General features: G+C 38.6%; 1 pseudogene; it reads left to right on the top strand.

Moving 5' to 3' along the window:
• Window positions 1-20,837, top strand: part of LOC133644940 (transmembrane anterior posterior transformation protein 1 homolog) — an 81,172-nt pseudogene that overhangs the window by 2,224 nt on the left and 58,111 nt on the right.

Genomic DNA, 20,837 nt, shown 5'->3' on the forward strand with positions numbered 1-20,837 from the left:
AAAATATGGCAATATCGCGAAACGATCAAGTATGACACATAAAATGGATCTGCTATCCCCGTTTAAATAAGACAATCTCATTTCAGTAGGCCTTTAAGGTCCCAAGAGCAACTGTGCAGACAATTGTTGGTAAGTATAAAGTGCATGGCACAGTTTTGTCACTGCCACGATCAGGAAGAAAATGCAAGCTATCACCTGCTGCTGAGAGAAAATTGGTCAGGATGATCAAGAGTCAACCGAGAACCACCAATGAGCAGGTCTGCAATGAATTGGAAGCTGCTGGAACACAGGGGTGAGTGTCCACAGTCAGGCGTGTTTTGCATCGCCATGGACTGAGAGGCTACCATGCAAGAAGCTCCAGAAGCGACACCTTAAGGCTCATATAAAGTTTGCTGCTGATCACATGGACAAAGATAAGACCTTCTGAAGGAAAGTTCTGTGGTCAGATGAAACAAACATGGAGCTGTTTGGTCACAATACCCAGCAATATGTTTGGAGGAGAAAATGTGAGGCCTTTAATCCCAGCAACACCATTCCTACCGTCAAGCATGGTGGTGTTTAGAGATGTCCGATAATGGCTTTTTTGCCGATATCAGATATTCCGATACTGTCCAACTCTTAAATGCCTACTGAAACCCACTACTACCGACCACGCAGTCTGATCGTTTATATATCAATGATGAAATCTTAACATTGCAACACATGCCAATACAGCCGGGTTAACTTATAAAGTGACATTTTAAATTTCCCGCTAAACTTCCGGTTGAAAACTCCTTTGGATGATGACGTATGCGCGTGACGTAGCCAGTGAAACAGGAGTATCGGTAGCCCATTGAAGCCAATACAAAATAGCTCTGTTTTCATTTCATAATTCCACAGTATTCTGGACATCTGTGTTGGTGAATCTGTTGCAATTTGTTCATTGCATTATGGAGAAAGAAGCTGAGCAAGCAAAGAAGAAAGTTGTCGGTGCGAAGCGGAGTATTTTGCGAGGGAAGTCAGCAACACAACACAGCCGGTGTTTCATTGTTTACATTCCCGAAAGATGCAGTCAAGATCGAAGAACTCGGACAACAGAGACTCTTACCAGGAGGACTTTGACTTCGATACACAGATGCCTGTAGAGAACTGGGACAACACAGACTCTTACCAGGATTACTTTGATTTGGATACACAGACGCAGACGCGGTACCGTGAGTACGCAGCTGCGCTTCCAAACATTTGATCGCTTGCCCGTACGTGCGTGTCACGTACGTAACTTTGGGTAAATATATAAGCTTTATGAACCTTGGGTTAGGTGAACGGTCCTTTGGGCTGAGTGATTGTGTGTGTTGTGCAGGTGTTTGAATTGTATTGGCGGGTTATATGGACGGGAGCTAGTAGCTAGGAGCTAGCATAACAAACACCTAGGTGTTTTTATGCGGGATTAATTTGTGGCATATTAAATATAAGCCTGGTTGTGTTGTGGCTAATAGAGTATATATATGTCTTGTGTTTATTTACTGTTGTAGTCATTCCCAGCTGAATATCAGGTCACCCCCGGCTCTCACAGCATCTTCCCTATCTGAATCGCTTCCACTCCCCACTAGTCCTTCACTTGCACTTTCCTCATCCACAAATCTTTCATCCTCGCTCAAATTAATGGGGAAATTGTCGCTTTCTCGGTCCGAATCGCTCTCACTTCTGGCCGCCATCACTGTAAACAATAGGGAACTTTGCGGAAATGTTCAACTGACTACGTCACGCTACTTCCGGTAGGGGCAAGGCTTTTTTTTGGCAGATACCAAAAGTTGCGATCTTTATCGTCATTGTACTCTACTAAATCCTTTCAGCAAAAATATGGCAATATCGCGAAATGATCAAGTATGACACATAGAATAGATCTGCTATCCCCGTTTAAATAAAAACATTTCATTTCAGTAGGCCTTTAATTACCGATACCGATATCAACCGATACCGATATATATACAGTCGTGGAATTAACACATTATTATGCCTAATTTGGACAACCAGGTATGGTGAAGATAAGGTCCTTTTTAAAAAAATTATAAAATAAAATAAGATAAATAAATTAAAAAAAATTTCTTGAATAAAAAGAAAGTAAAACAATATAAAAACAGTTACATAGAAACTAGTAATTAATGAAAATGAGTAAAATTAACTGTTAAAGGTTAGTACTATTAGTGGACCAGCACAATCACGTGTGCTTACGGACTGTATCCCTTGCAGATTGTATTGATATATATTGATATATAATGTAGGAACCAGAAATATTATTAACAGAAAGAAAAAACCCTTTTGTGTGAATGAGTGTAAATGGGGGAGGGAGGTTTTTTGGGTTGGTGTACTAATTGTAAGTGTATCTTGTGTTTTTTATGTTGATTTAATATAAAAAACAAAAACAACCGATACCAATAATAAAAAAAACGATACAGATAATTTCCGATATTACATTTTAAAGCATTTATCGGCATCTCTAGTGGTGGTAGTATTATGCTCTGGGCCTGTTTTGCTGCCAAATGAACTGGTGCTTTAAATGGGACAATGAAAAAGGAGGATTACCTCCAAATTCTTCAGGACAAGCTAAAATCATCAGTTGGGTCTTGGGCACAGTTGGGTGTTCCAACAGGACAATGACCCCAAACACACGTCAAAAGTGGTAAAGGAATGGCTAAATCAGGCTAGAATGAAGGTTTTGGAATGACCTCAAAGTCCTGACTTAAACGTGTGGACAATGCTGAAGAAACAAGTCCATGTCAGAAAAGCAACACATTTAGCTGAACTGCACCAATTTTGTCAAGAGGAGTGGTCAAAAATTCAAGCAGAGGCTTGTGGATGGCTACCAAAAGTGCCTTATTGCAGTGAAACTTGCCAAGGGACATGTAAGCAAATATTAACATTGCTGTATGTATACTTTTGACCCAGCGCATTTGCTCACATTTTCAGTAGACCCATAATAAATTGAAAGAAGTACCAAACTTCATGAATATTTTTTTGTGACCAACAAGTATGTGCTCCAATCACTCTATCACAAAAAAAATAAGAATTGTAGAAATGATTGGAAACTCAAGACAGCCATGACATTATGTTCTTTACAAGTGTATGTAAACTTTTGACCACGACTGTAAGTGTTTTATATGGCTTTAAATAGATAATTATTGATATTTCTTATGACCCATCGAAAATAAGGACCAGAGGAAAATGTATGACATTTAAACATTTTTATCTGACATGTAACCTTCCAATGATTTTAACCCCTTCAGCTATCAAGGCAGAAAGAAAATGTCAACACAGACATGGAAAACACTCAAACAATGTAAACATTTAACAAGCTCTTAAAATGAAGGTGCAGAAATAAGGAATGTGTAAAAAAAATTCTTACAAAATAGTGCAAAGTCTGAAAATGTAAACGTAGAGAATCCTGAGAATAACTGTGTTTTGCAGGTTTAGAGCCGGAAAGGTACAGCTGTGTAACATTTAATTATGTCTGTTATTCTTATTAAAGGCCTACTGAAATGATATTTTTATTTAAACGGGGATAGCAGATCCATTCTATGTGTCATACTTGATCATTTCGCGATATTGCCATATTTTTGCTGAAAGGATTTAGTAGAGAACATCGACGATAAAGTTCGCAAGTTTTGGTCGCTGATAAAAAAAAGCCTTGCCTGTACCGGAAGTAGCGTGACGTCACAGGTTGAAAGGCTCCTCACATTTCCCCACTGTTTACACCAGCAGCGAGAGCGATTCGGACCGAGAAAGCGACGATTACCCCATTAATTTGAGCGAGGATGAAAGATTTGTGGATGAGGAACGTGAGAGTGAAGGACTAGAGTGCAGTGCAGGACGTATCTTTTTTCGCTCTGACCATAACTTAGGTACAAACTGGCTCATTGGATTCCACACTTTCTCCTTTTTCTATTGTGGATCACGGATTTGTATTTTAAACCACCTCGGATACTATATCCTCTTGAAAATGAGAGTCGAGAACGCGAAATGGACATTCACAGTGACTTTTATATCCACGACAATACATCGGCGAAGCACTTTAGCTACGGAGCTAACGTGATAGCATCGGGCTTAAATGCAGATAGAAACAAAAGAAATAAGGCCTTGACTGGAAGGATAGACAAGATCAACAATACTACCAAACACTGGACCTGTAACCACACAGTTAATGCTGTACCGCCAGACGAAGCCTAGCAATGCTGTTGCTAACGACGCCATTGAAGCTAACTTAACTACGGGACCTCGACAGAGCTATGCTAAAAACATTAGCTATCCACCTACGCCAGCCCTCATCTGCTCATCAACACCCGTGCTCACCTGCGTTCCAGCGATCGACGGCGCGACGAAGGACTTCACCCGATCATCGATGCGGTCGGCGGCTAGCGTCGGATAGCGCGTCTGCTATCCATCTCAAAGTCCTCCTGGTTGTGTTGCTGCAGCCAGCCGCTAATACACCGATCCCACCTACAGCTTTCTTCTTTGCAGTCTCCATTGTTCATTAAACAAATTGCAAAAGATTCACCAACACAGATGTCCAGAATACTGTGGAATTTTGCGATGAAAACAGAGCTTTTTCTATTGGGATACAATGTGTCCGAATACTTCCGCTTCAACCATTGACGTCACGCGCATACGTCATCATACCTAGACGTTTTCAACCGGAAGTTTCCCAGGAAATTTAAAATTGCACTTTATAAGTTAACCCGGCCGTATTGGCATGTGTTGCATTATTGCACCAAATTACTATTATTTTAAAGTGGCTCATTTTTGTAATTTATTTTGTTTCATACAATCCTGCACTTTTGTTCCTACCTGTTGTTTCTGTGTACTCCAATAAGGAACAGAACAGTTGAAAAAATCTGAAAAACTGCCATATTGTCCAGGTGACATCCCTCTTTCAGCCACAATTTCTTTATGTTTACTTTCTCTTCTCACTCCATGCAAAGAATCAACAGCGAGACCAAAAAATTAAACACATAGAACTATTATCAAATGTATTTTTGATATTGATTACGTGTCTGTCTACAATAATTGACTCATTCTTACGCCATTGACCATGTCCACGAATTGTTGTTCCAGATCCGTCATTGACGCGCTTCATCTGCACAGAGCTGACTAGAGGCTACTTCCTGGAGCACAATGAGGCCAAGTACACTGAGCGCAGGGAGAAGGTGTATACATGCATGCGCATCCCCAAGGAACTAGAGAAGGTACCCCATCGTCTTACCGACACAAATATTCCACCAAAACCTCTATGCAGATTACAAAAGCCAAAAGCAGTGAAGTTGTCACGTTGTGTAAATGGTAAATAAAAACGGAATACAATGATTTGCAAATCCTTTTCAACTTATATTCAATTGAATAGACTGCAAAGACAAGATATTTGTTTGGGAACTGAGGAGACCAATTTTTGAAGCTTTTCACACTGAGAAACTTCATTTTGTTTTAGCAAATAATCATGAACTTAAAATTGAACGGCAGCAACACATTGCAAACAAGTTGGCACAGGGGTATGTTTACCACTGTGTTACATGGCCTTTCCTTTTAACAACACTCTGTAAACGTTTGGGAACTGAGGAGACCAATTTCTGAAGCTTTTCAGGTGGAATTCTTTCCCATTCTTGCTTGATGTACAGCAGGGGTGTCCAAACTTTTTCCACTCAGGGCCGCACACAGAAAAATTAAAGCATGCGGGGGCCATTTTTGATATTTTTCATTTTCAAACCATAACAAAATATATGGATTTTAATTATTTTTTACCTTTTTAGTGCTCCTGTGGACCATAAAGGGTCTAAGTCATTAAAATGTTAAAAACAAGTCAAATTATTATTTTTTATTTTTTTATTAAACGATTACAGTAAATCTCTACAGTATATCAACTTCAGGTTGATATAAAGTTAAAAAACCCAAAAAGGTTTTATGCTTTTTCTTTGTTTTTTATAATAAAACTGAAATATGCAGTATTTCCCCCAATGCCCAAAACATTCAGAAAGCAATGTTTGATGTGAAGTAATTTGAGCCTTAAAAAGATCAATAATGCAGGACACCATTGATTTTAATTCATTATTATTTTTGAGTAACCACAGTGAAAGGATAAATAAAATCCCATTAAATGTATTTGGGAACCAAAAGGTGCCCCACTCATAATGTGATACATTTTATTTTTATTTTTTACTTTCAACATTTAAGTACGAGATCAACTTCAGATATATCTGTCGATTTTACGTTTGAACTATTATTTTGTTTGTTTTATGCTCTTTTGTCAAAGAAATCTTTGATGTTTTTTATGGCAACCACACAAAATATGCAATATTTTCCACATAAAACATTTTAAAGTGAAATATTTGAAATAATTGGAGCCTTGAATAGGTCAATAATTCATTATAATTTTTATTTTTATTTTTATTTTTTACTTTTAGCAATGGCAAAAAAAGAACATTAAAGATAGACAAAAGAAAAAAAAATCCTGCATGGCAGCTTTGTGTCAACATTGCAACTTTTTGTAGTTAGATTTCACCTCATTCTACTTTTGTAATGTTTTTTTAATTTATTTTTGCAATAGTATTTCCAGAATGTGTGGCGGGCCGGTAAACCATTAGCTGCGGGCCGCAAATGGCCCTCGGGCCGCACTTTGGACACCCCTGATGTACAGCTTAAGTTGCTCAACAGTCCGGGGTCTCTGCTGTTGTATTTCAGGCTTCATAATGCGCCACACATTTTCAATGGGAGACAGGTCTGGACTGTAGGCAGGCCAGTCTAGAACCCGCACTCTTTTACTATGAAGCCACGTTGATGTAACACGTGGCTTGGCATTGTCTTGCTGAAATAAGCAGGGGCGTCCATGATAACGTTGCTTGGATGGCAACATATGTTGCTCCATAACATGTATGTACCTTTCAGCATTAATGGCGCCTTCACAGATGTGTAAGTTACCCATGTCTTGGGCACTAATACACCCCCATACCATCACACATGCTGCCTTTTACACTTTGCACTTAGAACAATCCGGATGGTTCTTTTCCTATTAGGTCCGGAGGACACGACGTCCACAGTTTCCAAAAACAATTTAAAATGTGGACTCGTCAGACCACAGAACACTTTTCCACTTTGTATCAGTCCATCTTAGATGAGCTCGGGCCCAGCGAAGCCGGCGGCGTTTCTGGGTGTTGTTGATAAATGGCTTGATAAATTGCACTTACAGATGTAGCGACCAACTGTAGTTACTGACAGTGGTTTTCTGAAGTGTTCCTGAGCCCATGTGGTGATATCCTTTACACACTGATGTCGCTTTTTGATGCAGTACCACATGAGGGATCGAAGGTCTGTAATATCATGGCTTACGTGCAGTGATTTCTCCAGATTCTCTGAACCTTTTGATGATATTACAGACCGTAGATGGTGAAATCCATAAATTCCTTGCAATAGCTGGTTGAGAAATGTCGTTCTTAAACAATTTGCTCAGGCATTTGTTGACAAAGTGGTGACCCTAGCCCCGTCCTTTTTTTGAATGATTGAGCATTTCATGGAAGCTGCTTTTATACCCAATCAATGCACCCACCTGTTCCCAATTAGCCTGTTGACCCGTGGGATGTTCCAAATAAGTGTTTGATGAGCAATCCTCAACTTTCTCAGTCCTTTTTGCTACTTGTGCCAGCTTTTTTGAAACATGTTGCAGGCGTCAAATTCCAAATGAGCTAATATTTGCAAAAAATAAAGAAGTTTACCAGTTTCAACCTTAAGTATCTTGTCTTTGCAGTCTATTCAATTGAATATAAGTTGAAAAGGATTTGCAAATCATTGTGTTGTCTTTTTATTTACCATTTACACAACGTGACAACTTCACTGCTTTTTGGGTTTTGTAAGATAGCATCCAAAACATTTGCCAGTGATGAAGTTGAACTCTACCAGGGCTGCAACGATTCCTCAATTAATTTGATTCGAGAGAAAACAAGCTTTGATTTGTGGTATATTGCTTCAATGATTAATTTATTGATTTCAACTCATAGAAATGTATAAAATCCAGCCCGCACGGACTGCTTGAATAAAGCGCACTTGAGAGCGGTGGTGTGTGGCCGTAAAGATGCATAAAGACTGGGAATAAAAGAATAACGACGAGGGGGGAAAAAAGGGTCCCAAGAAAAGTTGTGTGATCATTTTCAGACTGAAAAAGACAATGCGGTGAAATGTTTCCACTGTCAAATGGAGCTGGTACTTTGTAATAGTCAGTGTTTCCCACACATTCATTTATTTGTGGCGGCCCGCCACAAAAGAATTACGTCCGCCACAAATTTAAAAAAATAAAAAAAATATTTTTTTAAAATTTTTTAATTATTATTATTTTTTTGTCCTGTCCAGCTTCTCAGGCAAATCGTATAGTTGATGTAGATGCCCATATAGGCTGTTCAGATTTACTTTACAAAAGAGAAGTGTAGGATACTTCTCTTGTTGCCTTATTTGTATTTGACCACTACTGTTTTCTGTTTATTTGTTACTGACTGTGGCAGGACACCTCTGCCTCTGTTTCACTTTATGTTGCTGGTAAATAATATGGTTGTAGTAGTAGGCTAAAGTAAAATTATTTAGTATGCACTAATTAAAGGGGCAGAGCTTTAAGAGACATTTTAGCTTTTATATTTTATAAGATATATTTTTGTAAGAACCATAATTAATAAATATATTTCAGTGAATAACTTATTGTTCAAATCTGTATATAAATATGTACATAAAGTGTTGTAATTACATTGTAAAATGGATGGATGGATGGACGTTTAAAACAAAACTGTTATTATTAATTAGTAAGTATACATTTTTTGAGCCTTTTTATAGAAAATCATATCATTGTAGTAAATTATGCAAATTACTCGATGATGTCATGGTGACCACGCCCATAGCCACGCCCCCACTGCCACAGATATCTTGGCAGTTTATGGGAAACACTGATAGTACTACACTGATGATGCAGCATATGACAAGAAAGCATCCTGCATATTTACACAGTCTATTTTACTCGCACTATTTTATGTTTGACTCGCAAAACAAATGTTTTTTTTCCTGGTTTTTTTTCCAATTATTTACAAAAGGTAAACATGCTAGGCTTTAGGCTACTCTTAGCTAGCAGCTACACAACAGCTAGGCACACAATAGCACACAAGCGTGACATTAGTAACAAGTGTCCTTACAGTAATTAAACAATATTGCAGTGTAAAACAGCACATTTGTCAATATAAACAAGTATCACATAATTATAAGTTGCATATTACTTAAACACACAAAGTCTCTTAGACGAGGTGTATTAAGAAAAGTATTCAGTAACAAATGTGTCTGCATCATTCAACTTACTGCCTCATGAGCTTCACTTAATGAATTAGCATAAGTCCATTCTAAACAGTTATACGCAAATAGGTTAGTGTTTTTCACAGCTACCATTGTTCTCTGTTTGACTCATTTCACTTTATCAAACTTTTTTTTAACATTGCACACCGCAAAGTAATCAAAGTATCTATTTGTGTCAATATCGAATCGTATCTATATTAATAGCAGCCAATACTGAAGGCTCCAATATTGGTGTTGTATCATAAGTTAAAGTCTATTTTACTAGCGCTATTTTATGTTTGACTCGCAAAACAAAAGTTTTTTTCAAACATATTTATCAAACTCAATTCAGAATATGTACATAATAAGGTTACAGAATGTGTGTTCTTCTTCTTCTTATTATTATTATTATTCAATAAATATTGTCCAATCACTGTATTTTCCGGACAATAGAGCGCACCAGTATATAAGCCAGTATACCTACCTTAATTGTTTCCAAACGGTGCCTGTAGCATGGCAGTAAAACGACTGATCAAACAAAACAGAAGTCATGCATTGATTAACGTGAACCCCGACTCAAACAAGTAGAAAAACTTATTGGGGTGTTACCATTTAGTGGTCAATTGTACGGAATATGTACTGTACTGTGCAATCTACTAATACAAGTCTCAATCAATCAATCAATCAATCAATCAATGGTCATGCACCCATCAGCTAAACAGACTCAATAACGCCACGGTGACGTTATGGTGAATTTACTGAGGAATTTGTGTAACTAAAGCAATACAAAACGAATGCCATTGTAAGTTTATAATGTTCACACAGGCACTCGTAAATGTGTTAGCATATTAGCTTGTGCTAACGACGCTAGCGTCATTACATTACGATAACCCGTACAAATATGCGTGAAAACACTCCGACACACATCACACATGGGACGCTTTAGTAAGTGAGAATTGTTTTAGAGGTAATATAAAACGTACAAACGTTGCTTGGAGTGATGAACAAAGACTCCTTTCAAGCAAAAACATTATAGACCGTTTTACTTACGACAGGAAGTATATTTTCAAGCCGCAACACTTGCAGTGAGCGAACTCTTTCAAAAGATGGCGCATTAGCACAAACCATAACACACCTTTTCAGTGTGTATGCTTGAGTTTAATTAAAACTATCAAACACAAACCATTATTAGCAGCACCGTTGTATAAGCCGCATGGTTTAAAGTGTAGGAAAAAAGTAGCATCTTATAGTCCGGAATTTACTGTAACCAAAAAAACCACTTACAAATATAAACTTTTTAAAAATTGCTTGACCTTATTAGACAACCATTTTGTTTTTTCTTATTCGTTACCTGGGTTTAGGCTACACTCAGTTTTTTAGGGACCGAGTCCCTTTGGGACAGAGGACCCTATTGTATTTCTAGCATTTATTATTATACCGTCTTTGAGCTGTAATTTGACCCTCTTAACATGCTTCAAAACTCACCAAATTGGACACACACATCAGGACTGGCGAAAATTGCGATCTAATCAAAAAAACCAAACCCCAAAACTCAAAATTGCTCTAGCTCCCCCTAAGAAGAAAACACAGACAAAACTGCCTGTAACTCCCAGTAGGAATGTCATAGAGACATGAAACAAAAACCTCTATGTAGGTCTCACTTAGACCTATATTTCATACACTGACAACCCCCAGCAAAAATCAACAGGAAGTTTGCAATTCCCCCTTCAAAACAAAAGTTGTGTAAAAACAGTCACCTTTTTTCAAACATTATCTCCTCTGAGCGCGTTTGTCATGTCGGCTTCAAATTAGCACAAGAGAGAGATTGAACCCCTCTGATTAAAAGTTGATGAACGAATTTTAATTACTGCTCCGGTTTGGATTTTATGAGCCCTCAAAGTCGGTCCCGTCCATCGCTGCTTGCAGCTTTAATTTTTTTCCTTTAATTTTTAACTTTAATAAAACAAATACAATAATATACACTGTTGCGCTCATGCTAAAAGTGCAATTTCAATTACATATGCATTTAAGAGAAAAATAAAATAAAATTGTTTATTTACTCTCTTTTTCCTAAAAAAAAAACTTTGAGAAAGTGTTTTATCCAATCATTGGATTACTAAATTAATTGATAACTGCAGCCCTAAATTCCACCAGATGGCAGTAGCTGCATTTAAGGTAACAACATCCATCAGATGTATGTCTATTTATGCTATTATGCCGTGTTCCTGTATTTACTATTTATACTGCTGCCTGGGGGGTTTTCGTTTATTTGTTTTTCTGTTATTTAGCAACATAGCTCACAAAGGTATGGGCGGATTTTTGATGAAGCTTTCAGGAAATGTGATAAGGAACAAGTGATTGCATTTTGAGGGTGATGCGTCTCCATTCAGGATATTTTTTAAAGAACTCTTTACCTTTGGGATTTAAGACCTGGCTGAGGTCTGTGCTCTCCGAGAGCTTTTCTGTGTAACAAATTCAAATTTTTCCTTTCCCCTTCCTAATGCACCCATATCATTACAAAAGTCTAAACATGTATTTGTTCTATACCAGAGCGGTCCAACGTGCCTGTCGGGGACAGCTTATTTTTTAACGGCCTGCAGCACATTCTAAAAATACTATCCAAAAACATAAAAAGGTGAAATAAAAGAGCACATGGGTGAAATGTAAGCAGAACACGTTTCAATTTTGATTCTAATAACACAAAGCTGCCATTCAGACTGTTTTTTTCATTAAAGCTGTCATTGCTCAAAAAATAATGACAAATTAAAATCACTGTTATGAATTGTTGGCCTATTAAGGCTGCAATTACTTTGCATTAAATATTCCACTGTGAAATATTTATGTGTGGAAATATTGTATATTTTGTTTTTACCATGTAAAAACAAAGTTTTCTTTGACAGAAAAGTAATAAAACAAACAATAAAAAATAATAACAAATTATAATCGACGCAGTTGATCTTGAGTATTAAGCTTTTTATGAGTGGGGCCCTTTTACAGTCTCAATCATTTTAGTGGGATTTAAAAAAAAACTGCCCTTGATCAAAAAAGAACAATAAATTCAAATCAATGGTGTTGTGAATTATTAACCTATTTAAGGTTCCAATTACTTCACAGCAAATATTCCACTTGGAATTTTTTGGGCGGGGGAATATTGCATATTTTGAGTTTTTGCCAAAACGTTTGTTTTACTTAATATTGATAAACCTGAAGTAGGTCTAGAGATTTAAGAGTTGAATGATTAAAAAAATAAAAATATGACTTATTTTTAAATTTTTTATGACTGAGACCTTTCCGGGTCTCCAAGACCAAACTTGATGGGAGCCCTAAAGGTTGAAAAAAATATATATCAAGATGAAAAATGATTTAGATTCCCAACCTTCCCAACCTCCCCAACCTTTTTGTAGCTGCGGACCGGTCAACGCTTGAAAATTTGTTCCACGGACCGGGGGGGGGGGGGGGGGGGGGGGGGGGGGGGGGTGAAATAAAATGTAAAAAAAAACATATATATATATATATATTTTTTCATAAAGAAATACAATCATGTGTGCTTACGGACTGTATCCCTGCAGACTGTATTGATCTATATTGATATATAATGTATATATTGTGTTTTTTATGTTGATTTAATAAAAATAAAAAAATAAAAATTTTTTTTTTTTTTTTACATTTCTTGTGCGGCCCGACCGGTCCGCGGCCTGGTGGTTGGGGACCACTGCTTTAGATCATGTTTTCATATGGTCTGATTTCAATTGATCTTTCTGCACGTAAGCTAAATAAACATGCTGGCCACAGCTACTTTACTTCAAAATCTTAGCATAGTTTTCCTTGGACTTGTTTTCCTTTTATTTTGGAATAAGAGAACAGCAGTTTATAGATTGGACCTAAATGCATGTGCAGAAAAGCTGTAAAGGAGCATGTTCCTCTTAACTTGACACTTAGCAATATAACTTATTATATGTAAGCAATAATGTATTGTTTTCTATGATAACATCTCCACTTCTTGTAGCACATGAACTGCTGTTCATTTAATTCTCAGGACTCCATCTTGTCAAAGCAGGGTTTCCCCTCCTCAGCCGAAGGGCCGCAGAGAAATGTGCAAACATTAGAGAGCTCAGTGACTTTGTTTGTGTGCGCGCTTACAAGGGGTGTAACGGTACATGTATTTGTATTGAACCGTTTCGGTACGGGGTTTTCGGTTCGGTTCGGAGGTGTACCGAACGAGTACACATGCTAGCAGCGACCGGGCTAAGACAATATGTAAAAGCCAGAGCTGGAAGACCCTCCTGCCTCGTTAAGATCTCCCGTTTGGGAACACTTTGGCTGCGCGATGCAACAATGGACGACGGAGGTTTGCCGACATTGTTCAGCAGCTGCTTCTGACAACACGTCAAACATGTGTTGCACCTTTCCTGCTTCCGGCTCCCAGACCGTAGTCGAGGAGCGCAGGGGAGACACTCCTCCAGGGCCGATGTATTCCCGGGGCCAACACCCTGGGTCTCCACAGCTCCGGACTCCAGGGTAAATGACGAGTCCGGCGATTAGTTGCAAATCGTGGCTTTATTGAGGTCTGGCACACAGCCAATCCAACAAAACACTAGCCACTCCCCGCACTCACGCTACCGCTCCCTCACCTCGCTCGCCCACACACTCACCTCACATGCTGTCATATATTAAAGGGCCACACACATACGCTACTTTCATAACACATGCTAACCCATTTGAAGCGTCACCACCGTATTCAAGCAGCCTCTCCTCGGCGAGTCAGGCAGGGCTAAAGCAATAACAAATGTTTTTATAACAGCAGATATAAATCCATATTGCATTAAAAACTAGATTTGGTGGAAGAACAATGAGCCCTTATATCCTCTTACTGCCAAGTTAGCCTGGCTGGGGGGGGGGGAGTTAATCTGAGGCTGAGTTGACTTGAAACTGTTTAATGTTGCACTTTTTATATGTAAAAGAAAAGTTTTGTCATTTTATTTAATCTGAGCAATAACTTGAGGCAGTTTAACGTTGATTAACGTGGACCCCGACTTAAACAAGTTGAAAAACTTATTGGGGTGTTACCATTTAGTGGTCAATTGAACGGAATATGTACTGTACTGTGCAATCTACTGATAAAAGTCTCAATCAATCAATCAAAAAAAGCACTTTATATGTAGAAAGGTTTTGTTAAAGGCCTACTGAAAGCCACTACTACCGACCACGCAGTCTGATAGTTTATATATCAATGATGAAATCTTAACATTGCAACACATGCCAATACGGCCGGGTTAACTTATAAAGGGCAATTTTAAATTTCCCGCTAAACTTCCGGTTGAAAACGTCTATGTATGATGACGTATGCGCGTGACGTCACTAGTTAAGCGGAAGTATTGGTACCCCATTGAATTCAATACAAAAAAGCTCTGTTTTCATCTCAAAATTCCACAGTATTCTGGACATCTGTGTTAGAACCTTTATTTAACCAGATAAGAAAACCCATTGAGATCAAGATCTCTTTCACAAGGGTGACCTGGCCAAGAGGTCAACAGCACATGTCACAGAGCAGTTTCAAAATAAATACATTAAGACATACATTTTAAAATACATAAGAGAAGTGTAAAACAACAGAGATTTACATCTTTAAAAACACAGGCACTGTGCAAACGTCTCTCGCTGTTTGTCCCTCAGGACAGAACGGAAGGCTCCAAATGGAAGTAGTTCTGTAAGTTTCAGTTTCGTCTGCAATTCATTCCACGCCATAGGGGCAGCAATGCCAAAAGCTCTTTTGCCAAATTCAGTCCGTACATGAGGAACAGTTAAAACATACAAATTGTTAGAACGTAATGCGTAAGAGCTGCTTTTTCTTTGTAACAGAGTACACAAGTATGGAGGTATTAAACCTAAAAGAGCCTTATAAATTAAAGTCAGCCAATGTGTGTATCTGCGTGCACTCAATGAAGATAAGTCTGACTTCATATACAGTTGACAATGGTGGGTGAGACTACGACAGCCAGTGTTGGTGAATCTTTTGCAATTTGTTTAATGAACAATGAAGACTGCAAAGAAGAAAGTTGTAGGTGGGATCGATGTATTAGCGGCTGGCTGCAGCAACACAACCAGGAGGACTTTGACTTGGATAGCAGACGCGCTAGCCAACGCTAGCCGCCGACCGCACGGATGATCGGGTGAAGTCCTTCGTCCTTCCGTCGATCGCTGGAACGCAGGTGAGCACGGGTGTTGATGAGCAGATGAGGGCTGGCTGGCGTAGGTGCAGAGCTAATGTTTTTAGCATAGCTCTGTCGAGGTTCCGTAGCTAAGTTAGCTTCAATGGCGTCGTTAGCTGGAAAGCATTAACCGTGTAGTTACAGGTCCAGAGTTTGGTAGTATTGTTGTTCTTCTGTCTATCCTTCCAGTCAGGGATTTATTTATTTTGTTTCTATCTGCATTTGAGCCCAAAGCTATCATGTTAGCTCAGTAGCTAAAGAGCTTCGCCGATGTATTGTCGTGGAGATAAAAGTCACTGTGAATGTCCATTTCGCGTTCTCGACTCTCATTTTCAAGAGGATATAGTATCCGAGGTGGTTTAAAATACAAATCCGGGATCCACAATAGAAAAAGGAGAAAGTGTGGAATCCAATGAACCCTTGTACCTAAGTTACGGTCAGAGCGCAAAAAGATGCGTCCTGCACTGCACTCTAATCCTTCACTTTCACTTTCCTCATCCACAAATCTTTAATCCTCGCTCAAATTAATGGGGTAATTGTCGCTTTCTCAGTCCGAATCGCTCTCGCTGCATTGTAAACAATGGGGAAATGTGAGGGGTCCTTCCTCCGGTGACGTCACGCTACTTCCGGTATAGGCAAGGCTTTTTTTTTATCAGCGACCAAAAGTTGCGACCTTTATCGTCGTTGTTCTCTACTAAATCCTTTCAACAAAAATATGGCAATATCGCGAAATGATCAAGTATGACCCATAGAATGGATCTGCTATCCCCGTTTAAATAAAAAAAAATTCATTTCAGTAGGCCTTTAAGGAACCATTCTGAGCCTTATCTTATTTAGTTTATATTTTATATATGTTGACCACATTAACCCTGGCAATGGACCCTGTGTGTATATGTATGTTATGCCATTGTTTACAAATTTGGTAAATAAATAACCAAAAAATTTACAGTTTGTTGTTTTCTTACTGTACCAAAAATGAACCGAACCGTGACCTCTAAACCGAGGTACATACCGAACCCAAATTTTTGTGTACCGTTACACCCCTAGCGCTTACTAATTAGCGCCGCCTTCTCTCTGCTTTTAAAAGTTGTTATATTCATGGGCACGTCAATAGAAAGTGGTTTGATCGAGACTCCAGCAGAGAGCGCTGTGTCACCAGTCAAGTTGCTCAACATTTTCTAGCAGGAAGATGCTTTGACAAGACGTGATGTTGTGTAACTGCAACACTGATAGCTTTGTATTATGAGTTGTTTTTATGGACAGCGCGCTGTAAAATAAAGTTGTACGCGCTTGTTTTGCAGCAAACCCTCCCACCGGCTTCCACAGTTCCACCTCCCCTTGACGCAGGGGTCTCTTGCATTCTACACTACAGCTTTGCAGCAAAACATTCCCACAAAATGTGTATCTTACAAAACCCAAAAGCAGTGAAGTTGTCACGTTGTGTAAATGGTAAATAAAAAGAGAATACAATGATTTGCAAATCCTTTTCAACTTATATTCAATTGAATAGACTGCAAAGACAAGATATTTCATGTTCACACTGAGAAACTTTATTTTTTTGCAAATATTAGCTCATTTGGAATTTGATGCCTGCAACATGTTTCAAAAAAGCTGGCACAAGTGGCAAAATAGACTGAGAAAGTTGAGGAATGCTCATGAAAGACTTATTTGGAACACCCCACAGGTGAACAGGCTAATTGGGAACAGGTGGGTGCCATGATTGGGTATAAAAGCAGCTTCCATGAAATGCTCAGTCATTCACAAACAAGGATGGGCCTCGCGAGGGTCACCACTTTGTCAACAAACGTCTGAGCAAATTGTCCAACAATTTAAGAACAACATTTCTCAACCAGCTATTGCAAGGAATTTAGGGATTTCACCATCTACTCTCCGTAATATCGTCAAAAGGTTCAGAAAATCTGGAGAAATCACTGCACGTAAGCGGCAAGGCTGAAAACCAACATTGAATGTCCGTGACCTTTGATCCCTCAGGCGGTACTGGATTAAAAAAGCGACATCAGTGTGTAAAGGATATCACCACATGGGCTCAGGAACACTTCAGAAAACCACTGTCAGTAACTACAGTTGGTCGCTACATCTGTAAGTGCAGGTTAAAACTCCAGTGTTTCCCACACATTAATTTATTTGTGGCGGCCCGCCACGAAAGAATTACGTACGCCACAAATAAAAAATAAAAAAAAAAAATATTTTTTATTTTTTTTATTCCTGTCCAGCTTCTCAGGCAAATCATATTGTTGATGTAGATGCCCATATAGGCTGTTCAGATTTACTTTACAAAAGAGAAGTGTAGGATACTTCTCTTGTTGCCTTATTTGTATTTGACCACTACTGTTTTCTGTTTATTTGTTACTGACTGTGGCAGGACACCTCTGCCTCTGTTTCACTTTATGTTGCTGGTAAATAATATGGTTGTAGTAGTAGGCTAAAGTTAAATTATTTAGTATGCACTAATTAAAGGGGCAGAGCTTTAAGAGACATTTTAGCTTTTATATTTTTATAAGATATATTTTTTGTAAGAACCACAATTAATAAATATATTTCAGTGAATAACTTATTGTTCAAATCTGTATATAAATATGTACATAAAGTGTTGTAATTATATTGTAAAATGGATGGATGGATGGATGGATGGGCGTTTAAAACAAAACTGTTATTATTAATAGTAAGTATACATTTTTTTAGCCTTTTTAGAGAAAATCATATTGTAGTAAATTATGCAAATTACTCGATGATGTCGTGGTGACCACGCCCATAGCCACGCCCATTTCCACGCCCCCACCACCACAGGTATCTTGGCAGTTTATGGGAAACACTGAACTCTACCATGCAAAGCCAAAGCCATTTATCAACAACACCCAGAAACGCTTCGTTGGGCTTGAGCTCATCTAAGATGGACTGATGCAAAGTAGAAAAGTGTTCTGTGGTCTGACGAGTCCACATTTCAAATTGTTTTTGGAAACTGTGGACGTCGTGTCTTCCGGACCTAATAGGAAAAGAACCATCCGGACTGTTTAAGGCGCAAAGTGTAAAAGGCAGCATGTGTGATGGTATGGGGGTGTATTAGTGGCCAAGACATGGGTAACTTACACATCTGTGAAGGCACCATTAATGCTGAAAGGTACATACATGTTTTGGAGCAACATATGTTGCCATCCAAGCAACGTTACCATGGACGCCCCTGCTTATTTCAGCAAGACAATGCCATTCATAGTAAAAGAGTGCGGGTACTAGACTGGCCTGCCTGTAGTCCAGACATTGAAAATGTGTGGTGCAATATGAAGCCTAAAATATGAGAAGGGAGATTGTTGAACAACTTAAGCTGTACATTAAGCAAGAATGGGATAGAATTCCACTTCAAAAATGTGTCTCCTCATTTCCCAAACCTTTACTGAGTGTTGTTAAAAGGAAAGGCCATGTAACACAGTGGTAAAAATGCCTCTGTGACAACTTTTTTGCAGTGTGTTGCTGCCATTAAATTCTAAGTTTATGATTATTTGCAAAAACAAAAAAGAAGTTTCTCAGTGTGAACATGAAATATCTTGTCTTTGCAGTCTATTCAATTGAATATAAGTTGAAAAGGATTTGCAAATCATTGTATTCTCTTTTTATTTACCATTTACACAACGTGACAACTTCACTGCTTTTGGGTTTTGTTGTACAAAATGTGTATTTCATGTATTTGCAGGTATCTGACAACTATGTTCATGAGTTGTGTTTAATAGAATTTTTTCTCTAAGTTTATTTTTTTATTTTTTTTGTTGCAGTTGATGATCTTTGGCTTTTTTCTGTGCGTGGACGCCTTCCTGTACGTGTTCACACTGCTGCCCCTCAGGGTGCTGCTGGCCCTGCTGCGCCTCCTCACGCTGCCATGCTGTGGCTTCAGGTCAGAAATGCACACGTCAAGCTGAATGTCTCGATGCTTCCTGGATACATTTCTAGAAAGTGTGTTAGTGTGTCCTGTTGGCCGAATGAAGTAGCATCTGCACTGATGTGTTGACCGACTCACACAGCACACATGCTAATACCTGATACATAACCAATTATACTCACATTAATTATCATGACAAACAACATACTCACATACTAATTCAATTACTACTTCATGCTTATTTCATAAGATAATTTTTTTCATCAACTCTGTGATGAATGATGTTTCATTGATAATAAATCCCACATTTTGAATTTAAATATGTCAATATTTCAAAACAATTGAGATGGGAACCTTTGGGCACCTCGCGGTTTGTTTCAGCACGATTCTCGTAATGTATTATTTGGTGTATTGATGATGAGAAAACGTTTTCAAAACCGGTTGCAAAAGCGCTTGTTGGCTGTGACGTGCAGTGTTGACCCAAAGAACGTCATTTTGGAAATACAAACCCCGTTTTCATATGAGTTGGGAAATTGTGTTGGATGTAAATATAAACGGAATACAATGATTTGCAAATCCTTTTCAACCCATATTCAGTTGAATATGCTACAAAGACAACATATTTGATGTTCAAACTGATAAACTTTTTTTTTTTTTCTCAAATAATCATTAACTTTACAATTTGATGCCAGCAACACGTGACAAAGAAGTTGGGAAAGGTGGCAATAAATACTGATAAAGTTGAGGAATGCTCATCAAACACTTATTTGGAACATCCCACAGGTGAACAGGCAAATTGGGAACAGGTGGGTGCCATGATTGGGTATAAAAGTAGATTCCATGAAATGCTCAGTCATTCACAAACAAGGATGGGGCGACGGTCACCACTTTGTCAACAAATGCGTGAGCAAATTATTGAACAGTTTAAGAAAAACCTTTCTCAAGCAGCTATTGCAAGGAATTTAGGGATTTCACCATCTACGCTCCGTAATATCATCAAAGGGTTCAGAGAATCTGGAGAAATCACGGCACGTAAGCAGCTAAGCCCGTGACCTTCCATCCCTCAGGCTGTATTGCATCAACAAGCGACATCAGTGTGTAAAGGATATCACCACATGGGCTCAGGAACACTTCAGAAACCCACTGTCAGTAACTACAGTTGGTCGCTACATCTGTAAGTGCAAGTTAAAACTCTCCTATGCAAGGCGAAAAACCGTTTATCAACAACACCCAGAAACGCCGTCTGCTTCGCTGGGCCTGAGCTCATCTAAGATGGACTGATACAAAGTGGAAAAGTGTTCTGTGGTCTGACGAGTCCACATTTCAAATTGTTTTTGGAAACTGTGGACGTCGTGTCCTCCGGACCAAAGAGGAAAAGAACCATCCGGATTGTTCTAGGCGCAAAGTTGAATAGCCAG

This window comes from Entelurus aequoreus, linkage group LG28 (genome assembly GCF_033978785.1).
Source record: "Entelurus aequoreus isolate RoL-2023_Sb linkage group LG28, RoL_Eaeq_v1.1, whole genome shotgun sequence".
Taxonomy (NCBI): domain Eukaryota; kingdom Metazoa; phylum Chordata; class Actinopteri; order Syngnathiformes; family Syngnathidae; genus Entelurus; species Entelurus aequoreus.